Source organism: Ursus arctos, unplaced genomic scaffold (assembly GCF_023065955.2).
Source record: "Ursus arctos isolate Adak ecotype North America unplaced genomic scaffold, UrsArc2.0 scaffold_19, whole genome shotgun sequence".
Taxonomy (NCBI): Eukaryota; Metazoa; Chordata; class Mammalia; order Carnivora; family Ursidae; genus Ursus; species Ursus arctos.
This window is the reverse complement of record NW_026622863.1, coordinates 7,056,808-7,077,712: the sequence shown is the minus strand read 5'-3', so window position 1 is coordinate 7,077,712 and position 20,905 is coordinate 7,056,808. Positions and strand designations below refer to the sequence as shown.

General features: G+C 46.9%; 1 long non-coding RNA gene across 1 annotated transcript; it reads right to left on the bottom strand.

The window, feature by feature from the left end:
• Positions 1-543: 543 nt before the first annotated feature.
• LOC123000770 (uncharacterized) lies at positions 544-12,399 on the bottom strand. The gene is made up of 4 exons (XR_006409000.3): positions 12,213-12,399; positions 7,349-7,445; positions 5,918-6,050; positions 544-3,990 (listed from the first exon to the last, which is right to left on the bottom strand). It is a non-coding gene; the product is annotated as an uncharacterized LOC123000770 (long non-coding RNA).
• Between the last annotated feature and the right edge of the window lie 8,506 nt (positions 12,400-20,905).

The window sequence follows — 20,905 nt, the reverse complement described above, 5'->3', positions numbered from 1 at the left end:
TTGGTCTAACGGTCGTGAGTTCGAGCCCCGTGTTGGGTATAAAGATTACTTAAATAAATAGAACATAAAAAAAAAGAATTCCAGGTTCAAAATGATTTTTTCCTCATAACTGAGAAAGTATCTATTATGTTCAGACTGCTAGTAGCAGTCTGAAACCAAACTGATCCCTATTCCATTCTAGCTGGCTAATTTCGTCTCTTTGGAAACTTTCGGGGCTTTCTATTCCCTTGATGTTTTGCCATTTCACTAGGGTATCTTTTTCATTCACTATGGGTGCTTTCAATCAAAATTTGGGTCCAAAATATTATTTATGAAAAATAAATAAATAAATAAAGCTGGAAGGAAAGAAGAGGAAAAAAAAATTGGGGTCCTTATTCAACTCTTGGAAATTCTCTTCTTTTATTATTTCTTTCCTTTGTTTGTGTGTGTTTTCTTGCTTTCTTCTTTCTCTATAGTTCTCTCTCTCTCTCTCTCTTTTTTTTTTGCTCTCATAGTTTGACTCTTTACCAAAGATTATTTTCCATCCTTTAATAATTGATTTCATTTTGGCAGTAATATTTCTTTTTTTTTTTTAAAGATTTTATTTATTTATTTGACAGAGATAGAGACAGCCAGCGAGAGAGGGAACACAAGCAGGGGGAGTGGGAGAGGAAGAAGCAGGCTCATAGCGGAGGAGCCTGATGTGGGGCTCGATCCCATAACGCCAGGATCACACCCTGGGCTGAAGGCAGACGCTTAACCGCTGTGCCACCCAGGCACCCCGACAGTAATATTTCAATCCTTAAAAGCATCCTATTCTCCAATTGCTCTTTCTTCTTAACCTCCTCTTCTTGTTTTATTGGTGCGATATTATTTTGAATCTCTCTGAATGTATTCATTAGGTGATTTTAAAAATAAGGCTTCTTTCTAATCTTTGAGTTGTCGTCTTTGTTGGTTTGTTTGGGTTTTAAATTTTTGGCTCTTCCTTCTCATGCTGCTGCTTGCCTCCGAAGCTGACTAACCCAAGGTTTTCCCTTCATATTTAAGAGAGAGAGACAGGACAGCAGCGGTGGGTTCTGCTATTGCTGGGAGTGATGGACTCTTTCACTACATCCTCTTCTTGAAGGACCTGTTTAGGAAGTGGTTGGGTGTATTAGTTTCTTAGGGTCGCCACAACAAAATACTGCAGACTGGGTGGCCTAAACAACAAACGTATTTTCTCACAGCTCCGGAGGCTGGAAGTGTGAGACCAAGGTGTCAGCAGGATCGGTTTCTCCAGAGCCTTCTCTCCCTAGCTGATAGATGACCGCCTTCTCACTGCATCTTCACATGGCCTTTTCTCCATGTACATGCACTCCTCGTGTCTCTTCTTCCTCTTGCAAGGACACCAGTCCTATTGGGTTAGGGCCCCACTCCTATGAACTCACTTAATCTTAATTACCTCCCTAAAGACCGTATCTCCAAATATAGTCGCATTAGATGTTTGGGCTTTAACACAGGAGTTGGGGCGGGGGGAGGCACCATTCAGTCCATAGAAATTGGGCATAAGTGCGGCCGCAGACCGTCAGATTTTGCTTCAGGGTGAACGGGAAGAAAACCAGCCCTAAGGCAGGTGGGCCCCAAATGTTGAGCGAGCAGGTTTTTCTTCAGAGACACTGTGTCAGTTAGGAATGTTTTCAGTACTGCTTTTAAAAACACTCCATCAGCAGATGCTTTCTTCCGCACGTAAGAAATCTGGAGCTAGATCGTCGAGTGCTGGTGCAACATCTGAGCAAGGTCTTTGAGAAGCCGGACTCTCTCATCTTTGCTCTCTGCTATCTTCGCGTTCTGCGTTTTCATCATCATGATGGCAAGACGGTCCCCAGCTCCAGGCGTCCCGCACGCGCTCAGGACAGGAAGAATGGGGAGGCGCCAGCAGCAGCCAGAGCTGCGCAATTTGTTACGGAAGCAGGGCGTGCAGAGCTCTGTGGCAGCGTCTCTCTTTGCCCAGATCCGGGCCACCAGCTATAGCTACTGGGGGGGGGGGTGCCCTGAAAATAGAGCATCTGACAATGGAAACAGAAGCAATCATAGATCAGTGCTGAGGACGGACACAGAGGCACCCCCAAATAGAATTGGGGTTCGATGAGGAAAAAGAAGGGGGAAAATGGTTTTTGGGTAAACAACTCAGTGTGTCTACCACAGACACCAACAGCCATAGCAGAGATGCACACACTTCTTCTCCCAGACTCCTACACCTTCCCTTAATACCTGTCCAGGCAGAGTTGGGGGGCTTTCCTCTCTGCTCCCATGGCGCCTGTTGTTGGCATTAATTCATTAGTTTGGAAACTGCTTAATCTCTGTTTTCCCTCAGGACGCTGAGCACCGGGTGAGAAGAATTGTGTCTTGGTCATCTTGGAACTCCCTAGGGCCTGCAAAGAGCCTGACCCAGAAGAGGGCCTTTGATACGTATTGATGAAGGGAAGAAAGAAGGGAAAGATGGAGGGGAGTGGGAAACGGGAAAGGGAAGCAAGGCAGTAATCAGTACCCTTTGGATTCTTCTTCCACCGCGTGATAACAATGTCTGCAGATTTGGGGTCTTGGAGATTTTAGTGTAGCATGATCTAGATCGAACTTCACCGAACTCTCAGGCAAAGAAAACATGGCCTCTCTGGGTTTTCAGGGTCTGATGAGCCCACACTCTACAGAGAGTGAGAGTGAGGAAGAAGAGCTGTGTCCCGGTTAGTCTAGTAAACAGGAGTGGAGAGCAATAATTTCACAGCTCCTTTCGGGCACATTTCCCTTCTCCTCCTCAAGATGTGCCTTGGTCTAGAGGATCCCTGGGCCCTGGAGATGGCAGAAGGGTCACTCTTACCTAGGCAGTGCCCTGGGGGTGATCACTGGTCTCTAAGGCCGAGCATCTCCTCTCCCTGCCCTCTGGGACTGATGGCCCTCGAAGTATGACTATCCACCTGGCCTCTACTACTAATGTCCGAGGCTTTGACCATGACGCCACTTCATCAGACATGGGCCTCTCTGGCGGTCCACACGTCCACCCAGGCTCTCTGCATCCCTCCTTGGGAAATGGGTTCCTGAATGCCACACCTGGAGAGCCAAGGTGTTCTGCCATAGCCTGGTTGCTGCAGTCACAGTTGTTTCAGATGCCTTGCATCTCTCCTACGTCATGTTGAAAATGGCGCCAAACTAGAGGATAGGGTTCTCCTTAGGGCTGGCGGTCATGCCTAGACTGTGTTCAGGGAAGTGGATCATGAGCCTGTGTTCTAAGGACCCCGTGTCCCCAATGAGATGAGCCTAAAACCCCTACCTCCTCACTTAAGGGACTTAACATAGCTTAACTCCAACTGCAGACAAGGTTTCTGCAGGGAGAAATAGCAGCCCGCCAATATGGGAGCATAAATTTTGTTTCAAAATACCATGCTAGTACAGAACTGATCCACATAAGTTTGCAGAGAAGAAATATTTATTATAAATATATAGGGACCTCACATGGACCCTCCATGGCAAGAAGAGAAGCAGAAATGGCAGGATGTGGCTGCCTCACAATCCCTTACAGTAACTAACACATTTCTCAGTGTCAAGTACAGATTCTCAAGGGAGAAACTCATCGCCCAGCTTCAGTCATGACCAGCTACAAACATGGCTTCTGGGACACTACCTATGTGAGACAGGACACTGTGGGAGGTAGTTTTTCTAGAAGGAGAAATTGTTTATGGGTGTGGCAGATACCTCTCAATTGTCTGCTCTGATGCAGACTCAAATAACTGATGAAAATGAACTTAGGTTCTCAAAACAATATAAACATACTTCATTAAAGAACAGCATTGTCCAAGAAAAGATAAGTCTCGTGTTTTTAGCCAATATTCAGTATAAATATATGCTTTCCAAATATTTTCTTCATAGGAAGAGAGTTGACCTGTCATTTCTGCCGTGTTAATTCTTTTGTGGGATATTTGTATGCTCCGTCTCTCTTGTATAAGAGTCATAAGGTGGTAGTGATTCTTCAATATGACACTAAAATCGCAAACGACACAAATAAATTTAGCTTCATTAAAATTACAAACTTTTGTTCATCAAAGGACATTATCAAGAAAAGGAAAATGCAACCTATAAAATGGAAGAAAATATTTACAAGTAATATGTCTGACAAAGGTTTAATATCCGGAATATGTTAAAAAAAAAAAAAAAAAGAAAAAACCTCCAGAAACTCAACAACCCAATTAAAAAGTGGTCAAGCAAAGGACTTAAATAGACATTTCTCCAAGGAAGACATACACATGGCCAATAACCACATGAAAAGATGCTCAACATTACTAATCGCTAGAGAAATGCAAACCAAAACCACTATGAGATACCACTTCACAGCTACTAGAATGGCTAAATTTAAAAAAAAATGAAAATAAGTGTTGGTGAGAATTTGGAGAAATATGGAGCCCTTGTGCATTGCTGGTCAGAATGTAAATGGTGCAGCCACTGTGGAAAACAGTTTAGTATTGCCTCAAAAAATTAAACTGAGTCACCGTACAACCCAGCAAGTCCACTCTTAAGTACGTACTCAAAAAAACAAAGAACAAAAAAAGAACGGAAAGAGGGACTCAGAAAGATCGTTCTACACCAATGTTCCTTCCAGCTTTATTTACAGTAGTCAAAGGATGGAAACAACCCAAGTGTCCATCAACAGATAAATGAACACACAGAAGTCCATATCCATACAGCGGGATATGATTTAACCATAGAAAGGAATGTGTCCAAACTTCTGATTCATGCTACAACACAGATGAACCTTGAAAACATCACACTAAGAGAAATACGCCAGATGCGAAAGGACAAATATATGATTCCACTTACATGAACTATCTGGAATAGGCAAATTCGTGGAGACACAAAGTAGATCAGAAGTTACCAGGGACAGAGGATGAGGAAAATGGGTTTTTTCCTCAAGGTTTAGAGTTTCTGTTTGGGGTAGTGCAGAAATTTTTGGAAACGGATAACAGTAATGGTTGCATGATGTCATGAATGGAATTAACGCCCCTTAAAAATGGTTAAAATGACATCTTTTGTGCTAAAGATTTTATTTATTTGAGAGAGAAAGAAGGGGGTGGGGCAGAGGGAGAGAGAGAGAGAGAATCTCAAGCAGACTTGAACTGAGGTCATGACTTGAGCCGAAACCAAAAGCAGGACGCTCAACTGACTGAGTCACTCAGGCACCTAACATCTTTTATGTTCTATATTTTTTAACCACACACACAAGAAAAGAATCATGAGGATGTTGGATGAGAATTCTCAGCACTCTTTCGTGCAGAACTGCTGAACACCTACATGTGGGAGCCAGGTTTACTGCCAAGACTGTATCATTAACCCTGCTTGTTCCTTTGTGGGAAAAAAAGAAAAGAAAAAAATGTCCGATGACAAAAGAGCAAAAGGAACATCCTTATCTGTACTTTCTCTCATCTCATGTGGAGGGGGGAATATCATACTGTAATTATCATGAAATGTAATGGAAAGGTATGGGGGGTGTGAGTGCATGGCAGGGTTCTCCTTGAAGATGTGTGGGGGCTATTACGTGTTTATCTCTCTTTGAACCTGATAGCTGCACCCGGGCGTATTAGTTACTGTGCATATCCATGTCTAAGGGTATGGTGGTTTGGGGGGTTGAATTCCCTGGATGGAAGGAAATTCACCATATGACAACTGGAGTTAATAGACAATGAGTTCCATGTCTGCCAAATGTTGAAACTAATACCATTACTCCGTTCTTATAAAACGACTAGGTTTGACCCAGCAATTCTAATCCTAGTTATGTACCAAAGAGAAAGGAAATGCACATCCATACAAGAACTCATACACATTCATAGCAGCATTATTCATATTAGCCCAAAAGTGGAAACAACCAAATATCCATCAACCAGTGGATGGAAAAATAAAATGTGGAATAGCTCACCCTGCGGAATATTGTTCATCGATGAAAAGGAATGAAGGACTGATCCATGCTACAACTTTTATGAATGAAGCCAAACACAAAATACCATATGTAGCATGATTCCATTCATGTGAAATGTCCAGAAGAGGTGGATCTAGAGAGACAGAAAGCAGATTAGTGGTTGCCTGGAGCTAGGCAGATGGGGGAGTAAGGGGTGACTGCTACTGGGTGTGGAGTTTCTTTTGTGATAATAAAACATTTTTAAAAAATAGATTGTGGGGTCATATGGGTGGCCCAGTCAGTTAAGCATCTGACTCTTTTTTTTTTTAAAAGATTTTATTTATTTATTCGACAGAGATAGAGACAGCCAGTGAGAGAGGGAACACAAGCAGGGGGAGTGGGAGAGGAAGAAGCAGGCTCATAGCAGAGGAGCCTGATGTGGGGCTCGATCCCATAACGCCAGGATCACGCCCTGAGTCGAAGGCAGACGCTTAACCGCTGTGCCACCCAGGCGCCCCTAAGCATCTGACTCTTGATTTGGGCTCAGGTCATGATCTCGGGGTCGTGAGATGGAGCCCTGCGTTGGACTCCGCACTGAGCGTGGAGCCTGCTTAAGATTCTCTCACTCCCTCTGCCCCTCCCTGCTCTCTCTCTCAATTAATTAATTAAAATTAAAAGCAAATTAAAAGATAGATTGATGATCATTGCACAATTCTGTGAATATCCTGAAAACCATTGGATTCTACACTTGAAATAGGTGACTTACACAGTATGTGAATAATGTCTCAACAAGACTGTTAGATAAATAAATAAATAAACGAACCGAAGAGATCTTGGATGACTGGCTGTGAGGACTAAGGGAAAGGAGAGATGTCCAAGGGTATTTCTGAGTCTTCGCTTTTACATACAATTCCCTATGGGTTATGGTGTTCTAGTTTCTAAAAAGTGGTTGTTAACATATCATTCCTAGGATGAAAACACAGACATTGAGTTAAACAGAACCAAAGACCTAAATTACAAAACAAAAACAAAACTGTATTTTAAAACCAACGAAGAGGAGTTTACATGGCATTTGATAGATAATCTCCTTCGAGAGATGCGAAGAGAAAATTACCCTTTCTGAGTTACATTAAGGTGATGATTTGTATATAGCTTTATTGAGATACAATTCACATGCTGTATATTTCACCCACTTAACGTGCACCGCTCAGTGGGGTATGGCATAGTCACGGTTGCGCAACCACCAGCACAATCCGTTGGAGAATATCTTAGTCACCCCCAAAAGAAACCCCGTGCCCTTCAGCAATCACGCCTCAGTCCCCCTACCCGTCCCCCAGCCCTAGGCCACCACTAATCCTCCTGTCTGTTTACATTTGCCTCTTCTGGACATCTTACATCATGCTCTTCGTTTCTTTTTATTGATGAATAACAGTGCACTGTACAGATACTCACAGTTTACGTATCTGTGTATCAGTTGATAGACATCTGGGTTGTTTCTTCTTTTGGGCCGGGATGAATAACGCTGCTGTGAACATCAGTGTACAAGTTTCTGTATGGACATAGGTTTAATTTTTTTTTCCCTGCTGTATACGTAGGAGTGGAATTGCTGGGTCATAGGTCGCTGCCTTTTGGGGGGCGGCCAGACTGTTTTCCAAAGTGGCTGCACCATTTCACATCCCCACCGGCAGCACGGGAGGGTTCTGATTTCTCCACATCCTGGTCAATACTTGTTATTTATTTATTTTCTTAAGATTTTAGTTTTATGTAATCTCTACACCCAGTGTGGGGTTCGGACTCACAACCCCGAGATCAAGAGTCACATGCTCCACTGACTGAGCCAGCCGGGCGCCCCTGTCAACACTTCCTGTCCTTCTTTGTTGTGTGATAGCCATCCAGTGGGCGTGAAGTGGTATCTCACTGGTTTTGACACTGAGCCTCTTTTCGTGTGGCTGGTTGACATTTGAATTCTTTCTCCTAACGCCGCTGCCCCCTGACTATTCAGGCACTTGCCATCTCTTCCCCCAACTGGTTTGCATGCCTCAAAACTAGGCTTTCCATCTTGCATTCCATGCCCTAAAATGCAGTCACAGACCCTATTGCTTTCTGCCTAAAACCATGAATGGTTCCCAGTTGCCCACGGAACAGAGCCCACCCTGTTGAGTATGGCATGCAAGGCTCTCCACCGTCTCTCTCCCATCTATCTTTCTGTGTCCCATCTCTCTCTCTGTTTCCTCCTGTGCAGCTGTGCGATGCCTTTCCCCATGCTGTTCCCTCTGCCTGGCATCCATTCCCTGAAGTGTCACCTGGTCAGCACTTGCTTATCCTTTACAACTTAGTTCAGCTAGAATCTTCTGAGTGAAGTCTGACAGGGCCCTCGGGTTACTGCACTACTCAAAGGGACGCCATGCTCATTGTAATCTATGTCAGGGGTCAGCAAACTACAGCCCCTGGGCCAAACCCAGCCCACCACCTGTTTTTGTAGAGTGCATGAACTAGGCAGGATTTTTATGTCTGGGATAGTTGAAAATAAATGAAACGTAGCATAGTTCATGACTCAATTTCAGTGCTCGTAAAAAAATTGTGACTGGAACACAGCCATGCTTATTTGCATACAACAGCCGAATTGAGTAATTGCAACCGAGACTGTGTGGCCCACAAAGCATAAAATATTTACAAGTCGGCCCTTTCCAGAAAAAGTTTACCAAACCCTGGTCTAAGTGAATGGCGCTCCAGAGTTGTGCAGTGTACGACGTGTGCAGATGTGCTCCAACAGCCCTGCTCCCAGGCTTTATGCCTCCACTCTAACATTCCTGGTGTAATACTTTGTTTTCTTCTCCCACAGACCCTGTGCTGCAAGACCTGAGGTCGGCTCTGTGAGTCTCATTCACCTTTGTGTCCTCAGCGTGTCACCAGGGCCTGGCATACAGAGGGACCTCAGTACGTATCTGGACCGCTGCACTGCATGAACTCTTTCCTGGACACTGAGGGTGAACTAATCAAACACTGAAGAGTTCAGGATTCATGTAACTCCTAAAAATGATAGTGGCGTGCAGGCAAAATTCTAGCTCCCTTGTTTCTGACTTCTAAACACATTCACACGCCCGCGTCATGTGTGTGGAGCGAGCCTCTCTCCTCCCAGAGAAGCACTGCCTGGTATATGTCATCGAATTCAATTAAAATCACTGTGGTTGGCGTGGGATGCAGAGATAGCGCAGGCTGCACGGAGCTGGGAGTCGAGCCCCTGGAACGTGGTTCCAGCTAGCGGTAGGTTAATGTGGAGAGGTTTGTCTGGCGAAATCACAGAGATCTTTGTGAAGAGGAAGCCTGGGCTAGTTTGGAGAAGGCGGTAGAGTAAGAACTTCGAAGCTGTTGCACTCACAAACTATTTGCGGAATGCAGGGGAAAGGCAGCAGCCCGTACTTTTGTGCTGAGTACTGTGGAAAGGAGGCCCCTGGCCTCCCTCGTCTCATTCGGTCCCCAAGGAAACCGATTTCAGCCGAGGCCACAGACCCAGAGGGGTGAGGCTGCGGGTCCATACAGGCCCATCATGCACTTGCGACCGGCCAACCCTGGCCTCTCTAGCCCCCAGCCCGGACCTCGCTGTCTGCCTTAGGCTCAAGGAAATGACCTGCTTTCAGTGAGGGCCTTCCACATGCCTTTGCTGCTCTCGGTTTCTCTCTGGTTGCCTGAGGAGTCCTACACCCCCCCCAACATGCATTAGAAGGCCTTTCGAGAACTCTCCTGGGTCTCCCCTCACCATTGACGTCTTCCTTCTGTCTCTGCTCAAGGTCCTCACCACAAGTCTCCAGCCAGCACAACAGAACTGTAAAATGATAGCTAAGACTTATACGGTGCTTCCCGTGTGCGTTCTAAGCAATTTCCCCCATCCTGTCTCATTTATATCCCATGAAGCAGGTGCGATCATCAGTCTTGTTTTAGAGATGAGGAAACTGAGCACAGAGAGGTTGAATAACTTGCCTAGGGTCACACAGCCTGTGAGTGGTAGAGTTGGAATTTGAACTCAGGCAGTCTAACTTGGGAAAGCATAAGGGCTTAACCAGTCCAGTTGTCATTTCTTGCCGATGTCATTTCTTTTCATTGTTTTCAATGGACCGTCCTCTATCTGCCTTCCAATCCTTGCACCTGCACTTCCCTTTCACTAATACGCTCTCCAACTCGCCTGACTAACTCTTCTCATTCCTTAGATCTCAGCTAAAATACCACCTCCTCCAGGAAGCCTTCCCTGATCCCCTGGTCTGTCTGCTGCTCACCTATCACTCCCATAGCACCCCATGTCCTTTACTGCCATAGCTGTTTACCAGCCTGCCTCCCCCACCCAACCGTAGGCTCTGCGAAGCCAAGGAACATGCTTGTTGTGTGAATGATGTTCTTGCTCTGACACTAGGCCTGACCCAAACTAGACACTTCATACGCATTTGTGGGATGAACAAATTTGGCAGTGAACTTCTCAGCAAAACCTTTCTATGGATCAGCCTGAAGGTAAAACTCAAATCACGTTTCCAGGCTACCTATTGTAAGATCTACGTGTTGGGAATGGGGCAGGAAGGAGGAGAAAGAGAGAGAGAGAGTCAGTCTATCAGTGGTACTCGCATACCTGCTTTCCTCCGCTCCCATAAATCACCGAGAATTTGTTGTATTACATTTGTACGTTTTTAGCACAGATTGGAACCATGGGCCCTCACCCTCAATGACACGACCATTCCAAGAGCCATTCCATCCAGGCTCTTAGTCACCACTGCCGTGGCTGGGGGCGCACTGCTGGTTATGTCACCTTGCAGTAGGCGGAACAAGGCGGGACTTTTTGACTCAAATGCAGGTGAAGAGGCGAGGACAGTGGGGCCACATGGCGCCACATGTGTGAAAGGGAGGAGCCTGGTACCTCCACATGGCTTGGTTCCCAGAAACAAACAGGACGGCCTCTGCCCTGGGAGACTGCAGGACAGGGGTGAAAGTATTCCTTTTTCCTTTGAAATGAGGGGAAAAAATCCTTTGGAAATGTTGGCATTTTAGTTATTATTACTATCATTATTATTATTATTATTATTGCTATGGACATGTATTGTCTATTTAAAAACAACTAAAATATTGATGTTTAAAATAAAAGTATGTAGGCATAATACTTGCAAATTCCCTAACTCAGGGCTTCTGCCCTCAGAGCCTGTGAGGAGGTGGCCCTGGCTGCCGGCCCTGAGCACAGTCAGTGGGCTGGCTAACCGGACACCACAACCATATAGCCTCCCCCCTCCTGACACTGCAGCTCCTACCCCTTCTTAGAACGGCAGACTGTCTCAGCTTTCTCCCCAGTGACTCACGGAGGGTGTTTCCCAGGACCTGGCTGTTTGCGGGCAACGCTGGGCATTTTAGGGAAGGAGATGCTACTTTCAGATCCCAGATCTGGCCAGTTAGACCCCCTCGGTTAAGAGCCCAAATGGAAATTTGGGGATAAGGAGGGACTCTCACTTTCTAGGGCTTTTTTCTTTTCTTTTTTATCATTTTCAAAACTTCCTGTATTATCTGAATTTGTACAACGTGTGTGTATTACTTTTGCAAAGAGAAGAATTTGAAGGCACAAACAGTGTCTGATACACTGGTGGGTGCAGCCCGCCTGCTGAGGGCCATTTCTGTGTCGTGGGGGAGAGGTCCTGGCCCTAAACATGATAGGAAGCCGCCTGCATCCAGAGGGCTCGCCCGGGATTCAGAAGCGCAGCCAGGTTAAAACCAGTGCTTTAGACAAGAGAGGACCGCAGAGGGTTTTAAGCGGGAGACTGCAGTGCCTGGGCACCATGTTCTGGCGTCGTTCTCTAAAGCTTGCCCCACGCATGTTGTAAGCCTCTTGTAAACTTATAAGCATTCCAAACTTTGATTTTTCCCATTCCATGCTGAGTGCCACCTCCCACCCTCCCAGGCTTTACAGTCCCTATAAATAAATAAATTCACCAGGGGCTCAAGCGGGACACTTAGGTATGTGTTTCCTTTTCTCTCCCGTCCCAGGGACTAGTCCTTCGGACCTCCTCTCCAGAAAGTATTTCCCACTTAGCCTCTCTTCTCTACACTCAAGCCCGGACTACCCCTCCCCGGGGTCACTACTTGCAGCCCCTCACTGGTCCCCTGACTCCACTTCCTGCCCCTCTCCGTCCCTCTCGGACTTAGCTGCCAGAGTGCTCTTCCTCAGACACAAATCAGATCTCGTTACTCACTTGCCTAAACCCTCCCATGGCTCCCCAGCATACGTAAGGTGAAATAGAAACTGTGACATGACCTGCGGGATCGTCCCCAGCGTCGTCCCCAAACTCACCTCCTGCTATCTCCCCACATGCATTCTGCTCTGCGCAGAGACTTTTATTGGCAATTTCATGATTTTTCATGCAATTTCGTGTCTTGGCACATGCTTGTTCTCCTGGGATCTGGATTTCTTCGCAGAACCCCAGCTCCTTTGCTCTCCCCAACCTTCTCCCAAAATTATATCCCCTTGACCCTATCCCTACTTACTAGCAGAAAAATCAACATTTAATTTCCTCACCATACCCTTCCCTTCTCATTGACCAATTGATCAGGTCCACTTACGCTCGGTGAGTCACCTGGCTGACTTTTTAAAAAAATCAAGTTCAGAACTCAACCAAGTTGGTGGCTATCATTTGACAGCTCTTAGAAGGGATCTAGGAAACAATGCCATGCAGAGAGGGGCGCCCTGGGGAAGCACGGGAGCACAGTTCAGAAAGGCAGCCTGACCTGCCTTCCCTGACGTCATGGCCACACAACCGCAACTGTGAGAGCCCAGGCTGAGCAGTACAGGAGATTCTCGCTACCCATCTGGTCTGGGGCACTCACGGTGAGAAGTGTGCAGTGCCAGGAAAACGGTCATGCTAGCTCACTAACCCTCGGAGCATGCCATCTACCACCCCCTTCTCTGAGCAGCTAACTTCTTTAACCACAAATATATTTTTCAGCTCTTCGTGCTCTAACCCAAAGCTTGCACGGTGGTTTCCAACAAATTCATGCACTGTTGCATTCTAACGAACCCACATAGGAAGACTGGTGGACAAGACTGGAGTTGCCAATGGTTTTGGTGTTCTGCTTGGGGTAGGTAATTTTCTGAACAAGGCCACGTGGCTTTGGTCACTAAGTAACAATTCGCTTTTAGTGGAGAAATTGGGTAAGGTGGGGGTTGTGCAATGGTGGCCTTGCCCTGACTGCCTACGTGTGCAGGAAAGGCATTTCCATCGGCAGAGGCTGCCATACACCTTGAGAGACGCGTGTAGACACATGTCCACAGTGGACATTCAGAAGGTGCAGAGGGATATCACAAACTTCCTGTGTGTGTGCCAGGAAGAGGCAGGTCAGATAGAGGAGACTTCTGGCCCGACCTGGAAGCTCCGAGGGCAGACCCACGTCCTAGATGTTGCCCAACCTTGATCTCTGAAGGACCCCGAGGAAACCATCTCGCTGGACCTTCAGCCGCCACAGCACAGGAGTGCTGAGATGCGATGGGGGCTCAGGGGAGGAGAATGCACTCAGCTCCTTTGCAGCCTTTTTTCAAGCATTGCTCAAGTGTTTGCACCATGACCCCTGGCCTATTTCGGTTGTGTTGTTACACGTTGGATAATTAGTACCTGGAGCAGCCCGCTGACTCACCAAAGTGACTGATAAACCCTCTCTCTTTGCAGGGAGGTGGAGATTTGAATCTGCTTTGGGAAGCATGGTATGCAAAGTCAATTTACAGCATTTCAGGCCATCTGGAATGTCTATTCTGAGAAGGTCCTCATCAATTCCCCCTAATAAACAGGTTTGTCTATTTGGTTGGGGGGGGCTCTTATTTTTTAGCTTCTAGGATTGTAAGAATTGTTGCTCAGTCTTAAAGGACCTCAAGTTCAGTTTTTAAAAATCATATAGTAAATAAGGGTTTGTGGAAATGAGATCCAGTAACTGTAGAAGTTTCTCCAGCTCTCACATTTTAAAATTCCACGAATCCCAGAGATGTGTGTCGCTCAGACACGGTCAGCAGAGTTGAATGAAGCTGACACTCAGTACGATACGAATTCACTCAAATTAAAAGATTGAATGTGTAGCTTCATTGAACTGATGCCCTGAAATAAGAATGCCTGCGAAGGACTTCTGTTAATCCTGCCTTCCGAAAGCACGCCCACCCCACCGCCGGCTCTCTGCGACTCGGGAAAGGAGAGCAGGCTTCCTGAGGGGCATTCATCGATGCCCTGGCCTCCAGTCTGCCCTCTCTCCCGTCTTCTGTATTTGCCTTTTCCTTCATCATGACTCAACTTTCCAACATGTCCCCATTCTTCCACTTGTCACCCTTGGATGGCCTTCTCTGTTTGGCAACTTGATTCCACACACTCACAAACGTGCACCAATGATGAATACAGTCCACATTTCTTAGGTGCTCAAACTCAATCTGAGTCCAGTGTATGTGTGCAGAGGCCGCTCCCCTCCTCGCCAGCACGGACTCATTGCCCAGCATCCACCCCGTGTGCCCCTCCAGCACGCGTGGCCCCTGCAGGGGCTCGTCCCCACTTCCAGCTGCTCTCGGCTACTTGGTCCAGGTTAAACGCTGCTGTTTCCATCAAGGTGTGCCCCCTGCATTCCTGCTGCTTCTAGGGCATGCCTCACCTTTGCTTTTATTTAAATTATTTGTGCACAAGGTAGCTCCCTCATAGCGTGGTAAATGCCTTTAGGGTAGGGAACAGGAGCTCATACATTTTTCTACTCCCCACTGAGCATAGTTCAGGTAAGAAAACAATATAAATAAATATATATATAAATAAATGTATATAAAAATATAAATATATAAAATATATTTTAATGAGGGAACTAAGTTTTGAAGAACTTTTCTTTGCTCTATTTCAGTCAATTGTTGCTCTCCCCATGCCTCCCTACACAAAATGAAGAAACTAATCTCTTTATAAAATAGGGGAGGGGCCCCTGGGTGGTACAGTTGGTTAGGTGTCTGACTCTCGGTTTCAGCTCCAGTCGTAATCTCAGGGTGGTGATCTCAGGGTCCTGATCTCAGGGTCATGGGATCAGCCCCGTGTTGGGCTCCATGCTCAGAGCGGAGTCTGCCTGGGATTCTCTCTGTCCCTCTGTCCCTCCCACTCACGCTCTCGCTCTCTCTCAAATCAATAGATAAATCTTTAAAAAATAAATAGAATAAAATAGGGGAGGAAAGAGGACAAATATCCAAAATGTTCAACAGGCTCTGAATTCGTTCTTTCTTTTTATTTGATATTGGAACTTACTTTTACCATTATAATGAATTGTATTTTACTTTTCATATCTAAAATCTCTTTCATTGTAACGTCATATAACTAATTGTAAAAAAGTGTAGCAATATACAAATATGTAATGTGGGAACAGAAGTCTCCCCCCAACCTCAGGTTACTCAGGATCATGGAAGGGAATCCCCACTGTGCCGTCCAGTGTCATGAACAGAGGGTAGTGAGGTCAACCAACACAAAGTCACGAAAAGATCGTGTAAGGTGCACAGTAATAAGCTTCATGCTTTTTCCTCTTTCATTCTGATGATGATGAAAGTGGCATCTTGATACTGCAAAACTTATAAACATCACGATACTAATGAGGTTCCCTTAGAGTGTTATAAATATGTTTCTAAATAAACAGCTTCTAAATAAACTCCTTGGCGATTTTAGAGCCCAGAAAGAGCATAGACTTCACGGTGCTGTAATTCTGTGCTGTGCTGGAGCGTGCGTGAAGGAAATTTGCATCACCTGAAGCGAACTTGGCTGTGGGTGTCAAGGACTGGGAAAGGTTTGGGTCTTTCCCTTACTAGCAAGTCAACTAGTTAGTCTGCCACCGTTTCACGGGTGTTGGCAGCAGACACGACTCCTGGATCAGAGGCAAGGGACTTCATTCCTCACAGCAATAGCAGCGGCTCTTGTATCAGCAGCGTCTGTATCTGTTCCCCGAACCCCGTTCCCAGGGGGTGATGTCAAGAGGCCCAGGCGGCACCTGTTCTCACGGTGAGTTGCACTGATGCCTGTATTTGGGAACCCACATCTTTTATAATGGGCAGCAAGCCTATTACCTCTCTCTCCAGAGTGAGCCTTTATCCCTGTCTTCCAAGGCTGTTGGCAAACCTGCTCTTTGCTCTGGAGAGGGGTCCTGTCTCTATCTTCACAGGCTGTTTACTACACCAACATCCTTGAAAACGGTCCAGAGCAAATGCCGTTGTACCTCTGTTCTATTCAAGAGACCCATGGAAAATTGTCTCTGAAAAGTTGGGTTCTACTTCTGCTGATGCTTTGGGTTAGTCAACATGAATCAGAACCAATAAACGGCAGCAAATTCAAATAAATCAAAATATTTACTGGGTGCTCCTTAGTAGGGGAGTCTAAGGTGGTCATAAAATAAATTAACAAATTAAAAGGGCTCTTTGAAGGCACAGAAAAAGCTGAAGTCAGATCTATTCAGTCATGTGAAGACCAAGAGAAAGAGAGGTAGGCACAGGCCAGATCACAGAGGGCAGGAGTTTGGATTTGATTCTAGTGCGGTGAGAAGCCGCTTGGAAATATAGCTGTTCAGAGGGGCATCTCCTCCATCTAGAGTCTAAGACTTCAGATCATCCATGTGAGTAATGGGAACATTCAGCCAAAGTCAGTTAAAAAACTGAGTTTCAAGGGGCCCCTGGGTCGCTCAGTTGGTTAAGTGTCTGACTCTTGATCTCAGCTCAGGTCTTGACCTCAGGGTCGTGAGTGGGCTAGACAAAAAACAAAAAAGCCTCATTTCCAGTGAGTCCTTGTGGAGAGGCAAAAAGCTGTGGCCTCTGTCTGAAAGCAGATGGTGTCCCCTGCACTTGCAGAATGGGCATTCAGAAAATAACGAGAACAGAGGACTTGAATGACCTCAAATGCTCAACTCCTGGACCATGGGCTTTCGAATAATTGAGCTGGTCTGGGCTGAGGAGCAAGCTCGGGGCTAGGGGACTGACCCTTTTGTCTCATCAAAGGGCAGCTCCGTAGCCTAATGGATGAGATCACCGGGTTCCGATCACCACCTGACGCGTAATGTAACCTCTCTAGGTCTGTTCTGTGTTCTGCGAAGTGGGGATAACCACGACACCTATATCACTGGGTTGTAATGAGGGTCATGGCAGCATGTGAACAGCTCAGCACAGTGCCTGGCCCAACGTAGGGCTCAACCCATATTTTCAGGCAGGTCAAGAGATGCAGTGGCCCAGAGATCAAGGTTGTTGGAGAACAAAGTCTGCGAAAGAACAAAGCCCAGACTCTGAAGGCCTCCCAGGAGGGCAGAATGCCCTCACCCGTGATTTCTAGCAGGTTTGCCAGGGCTGGTGACTCGTAATAGAAAGTAGTAAAGAAATAAAAGGTGATGGGGAGCAGAGTGGTGTAAAGAAATGGACTTTGGACCCAGACAGACCTCAGGGGGAAGCCTGGTGTATGCCTGCCTCCCTCTAATGACCCCAGTTGGGCAAGTTACATTTCCCCAACCTCATTTCCTTATTTATAAAATGGGAGAAACAATTGATAAAATGGGCACATTCTACTCGAGTTTCGAGGATTAAGTGAGTTAATAAGAAGCAGCTGACACATGGTAGCTCTCCAGTAAATTCTAAGTCTTCTGAGAACTTTTTTTGTTGTTTGTTTTTTTGGTAAAGATTTGCCTCATTCCCAAAGAATTCAAGCTGCCGAAGTTTCTAGATCAACACCTTCACTTCACAGATGGGGAAACCTGAGGTCTCAGGAGGCCGGGCTGAAGGGGTCTCTTCCAGCCTCCTGGCCGTTACTTTGCCCCACATCCTGGGGCCCCTGGGACCCAGCCTCCCTGAGGGAAGGGAGGCTATCTGAGATCCCCAGCCAGGGAAGGAGGTGGGGAAACCTAACCCAGCTGGGAGTTCTGTCAGCTCTCCAGCAGGGCCTGCGTCAGTTGGTTTAATGGACTCTTTTGTGCCGCCCCGGCCAGGGTGCAGGAGGGGACAGTATTTATTTTCTTTTTCCTTTCACTACCTGGACTTCACAAATGCTCATCCTTATACTGACCTCAAGGCCCTCGGTGTCAGGAAATCTATGCTGCCCATCCCTGTTGCTGTAACAACAAGGTCCTGAAGGGTGCCAGGTGCATAATGTCTGTCTTGTTCCTTAATGCCTGGGGGGAAAAATGTGACCCCTCAGATCTTATACTTTTTCCGAGAAAAGAAATAAAACCCCACTGTAGTTAAGATAGTTTTAAAAAAATCACAAAGAATGGGGGTGCCTGGCTGGCTCAGTGACTCTTGATCTTGGGGCTGTAAGTTCGAGCCCTACATTGCATGTAGAGGTCACTTTGAAAAAAAAAAAAATGAAATCTTTAAAAAAAAACAAAAAACCTCCAAAACTTATTTGGAAGCTGCTGAGCAACGTGCTTAGCCACCCTGGCCTTTTGCTTCATGTCTCAGCCTGGCTGCTCTCTACCATGGCCTTGAGGTCTTGCAATACTTACCAAGCTGGCAAACGACATCTGGAAACCTGACAATTCTCCCTATCCGCCCCCGCACCCAGTACCAAGTACCGAAGTTCAGTGGCAAGAGCTCAGTTCTTCACGAAATGAATACCTCACTTTCCTGGGCCCCAAATTTAACAACTCACGGGGGCTTGAATGCCCCCAATACCTTTTTTTTTTTTTTTTTAAAGATTTTATTTATTTATTCGACAGAAATAGAGACAGCCAGAGAGGGAACATAAGCAGGGGGAGGGGGAGAGGAAGAAGCAGGCTCATAGCAGAAGAGCCTGATGTGGGGCTCGATCCCATAACGCCGGGATCACGCCCTGAGCCGAAGGCAGACGCTCAACCACTGTGCCACCCAGGCGCCCCTCCCCCAATACCTTTTCACTCAAATATTTTGTGCTTTCCATGAACTCTTATTCTATCATGTAGGGGTGGGCAGGAGAAGTTTGCATTATTACTTAGAAGAGGAAACCAAACCGGGTAGAGGAATGCCATGTTTTTTGATTTCTGTGTTTAGAAAATGATTTCGGTTGGCACGTTTAGCCAGCAAGAGGGGTTCCAGGAATTATCTACAAATTGGAGCCTTTTAAATTCTGGAAGAATCTTAAAGATAACCCTAATACAATGATCTCTGATTTTATGTTCCTAGTCTGTTTTCATCCTGTAACTTCCCTTCAGGGAGTCTAAGAAAGTGTGAACTCCAAGGGAACATGGATACGTATTCTAAGGAAGTTGCCGGAAACAAAACGAAGATGAAGAAAACGTCCTTAAAAGGTATGTGTGAAGGCGCCAGAGAGAGTCTCTGTCTTGGCACAGCCCTGGTCGCACAGATGACCTCCTCACAGCCCTGCATTGTGATTCGGGCAACATCACAGACCACGCAGGCACAGGCACAGCACCAGTCAATCTGACGTTACCGTCAGGGCTCTGGAGTCAAGGCCTACCTCCTCCGTTTTCCACCATACCTACCTTCCTGCCTTCCTTCACGGAAAAGTTTTCAATCACCTTTGCTGTCTCCGGTGGGGGACACCAGAGAAGTCACAAAGCCCGTGCGGTTCAGTGACGGGAACAGAACATACAAACGGAAAACAAAAGTGAGGGGGTGCTGGCCACATTGTGTCCCTACTGCCTGCCTAAAGGGGACATAGCTGCGAAGGTCTTCCAGAAAGGGCACTCTCTCGGTTGGCGCGTGAAAGACACGAGGAGGTGGCTGGGCAGACAGGTGCCTTCCTGATAGGGAATGCAATGGGGTAGAGGGGAAGGAATTAGCAAGCGGGAGCTAGGAGAACTTGGGGTGCGTTCAAGCTGTCTTGAAGTGGGATCTATGTCTATTTGGGCGGCAGGGTGGCCCGGGTTCCTCAAAGCCATCTTCCCAGTGCTAACAATCGGATTCGTCTGTGATTCTCTGATGGGTCAGGAGTACAGAGAAGACTGGAATGATCTTCAGGTGCCAGACGGCAAGGAAGTGGGGATCTCAGCCCTGTAATTGCAAGGGCGTGCGTTCTGCCAACAACCTGAATGAGCAAGGAGATGGGTTTTCTCCCAGAGCCTCCAGAAAGGTATGTCGCCTGCCAGCACCTTGATTTTCATCCCGTGAGAGCCTCCCTGACTTCTGACCTGCAGAACCACAAGACGACAACTGTGCTGTTTTCAGCCGCGAGGTGTGTGGTGGTTTCAGCCGCAGGAGGAAAACGATGCTCTGCCTGTAATAGGTTTTGGCCCCTCCTCTGGCCATGCCCCTCAGGTGTGGGGCAGCTAAGGGGCCACGGAGAGGGGCCCACCTGGAGCCCCCTTCTGGACCACACTTCAGCTGGCGGGACCTTGGAATCCCTGTTCAACAGCCCTGGGACTAGCCCTAGGGCCTTGGGCAGCCCCTCCCCCTGCCTGCCCTCCAGCCAGTGGACCGAACCTCGAGAGAACATCGGCTTAGGCGTGTGTTTGGGAGCGGGGTGAGGCCACAGCTGGGATCCTGGACCACAGTGTCCACAGGGGCACATGCGAGGCCCCTTGATCTGAGGCAGAGTGGAGTGGGGGACAGACAGGTGGGGAGAGAAAGAGGTCAGGAGGAGCGCCAAAGGTCAAGCTGGCTGGCTCTGTGCTGCCGGGTTCTGGTGTGGGACTCTGGGAAGTCGGCAGATTTTAAATTCAGACTTGGTGTTCCAGATCTTTCTGAGGGCATGTTTTCCACATTGGATAGTAGACCGTATTTTCACTAATAGTCTGTTAGCTTGATTTATACTTCTAAATACTTAGACATGGGGGCAGGCCTATTGCTGACTCCCTCCCTATAGTCACACCCTGCCCCCCATCCCAGGAGTGTCCCCGTCATCTTGTTTTATTTTCTCCAGAACCCCTAATGCTGTCTGCAATTATTTCTGTGCTTGCCTATATCATCACCGCCTTTCCCCATTGAAGCGTAAACTCCAGAGAACAGGTCTGTCTTGCTCGATGCTGTTCAGCCAGCGCCCAGATGAAGTACGTGCTTAATATTTGTGGGGTGAGCAGACGGGCAAAGGC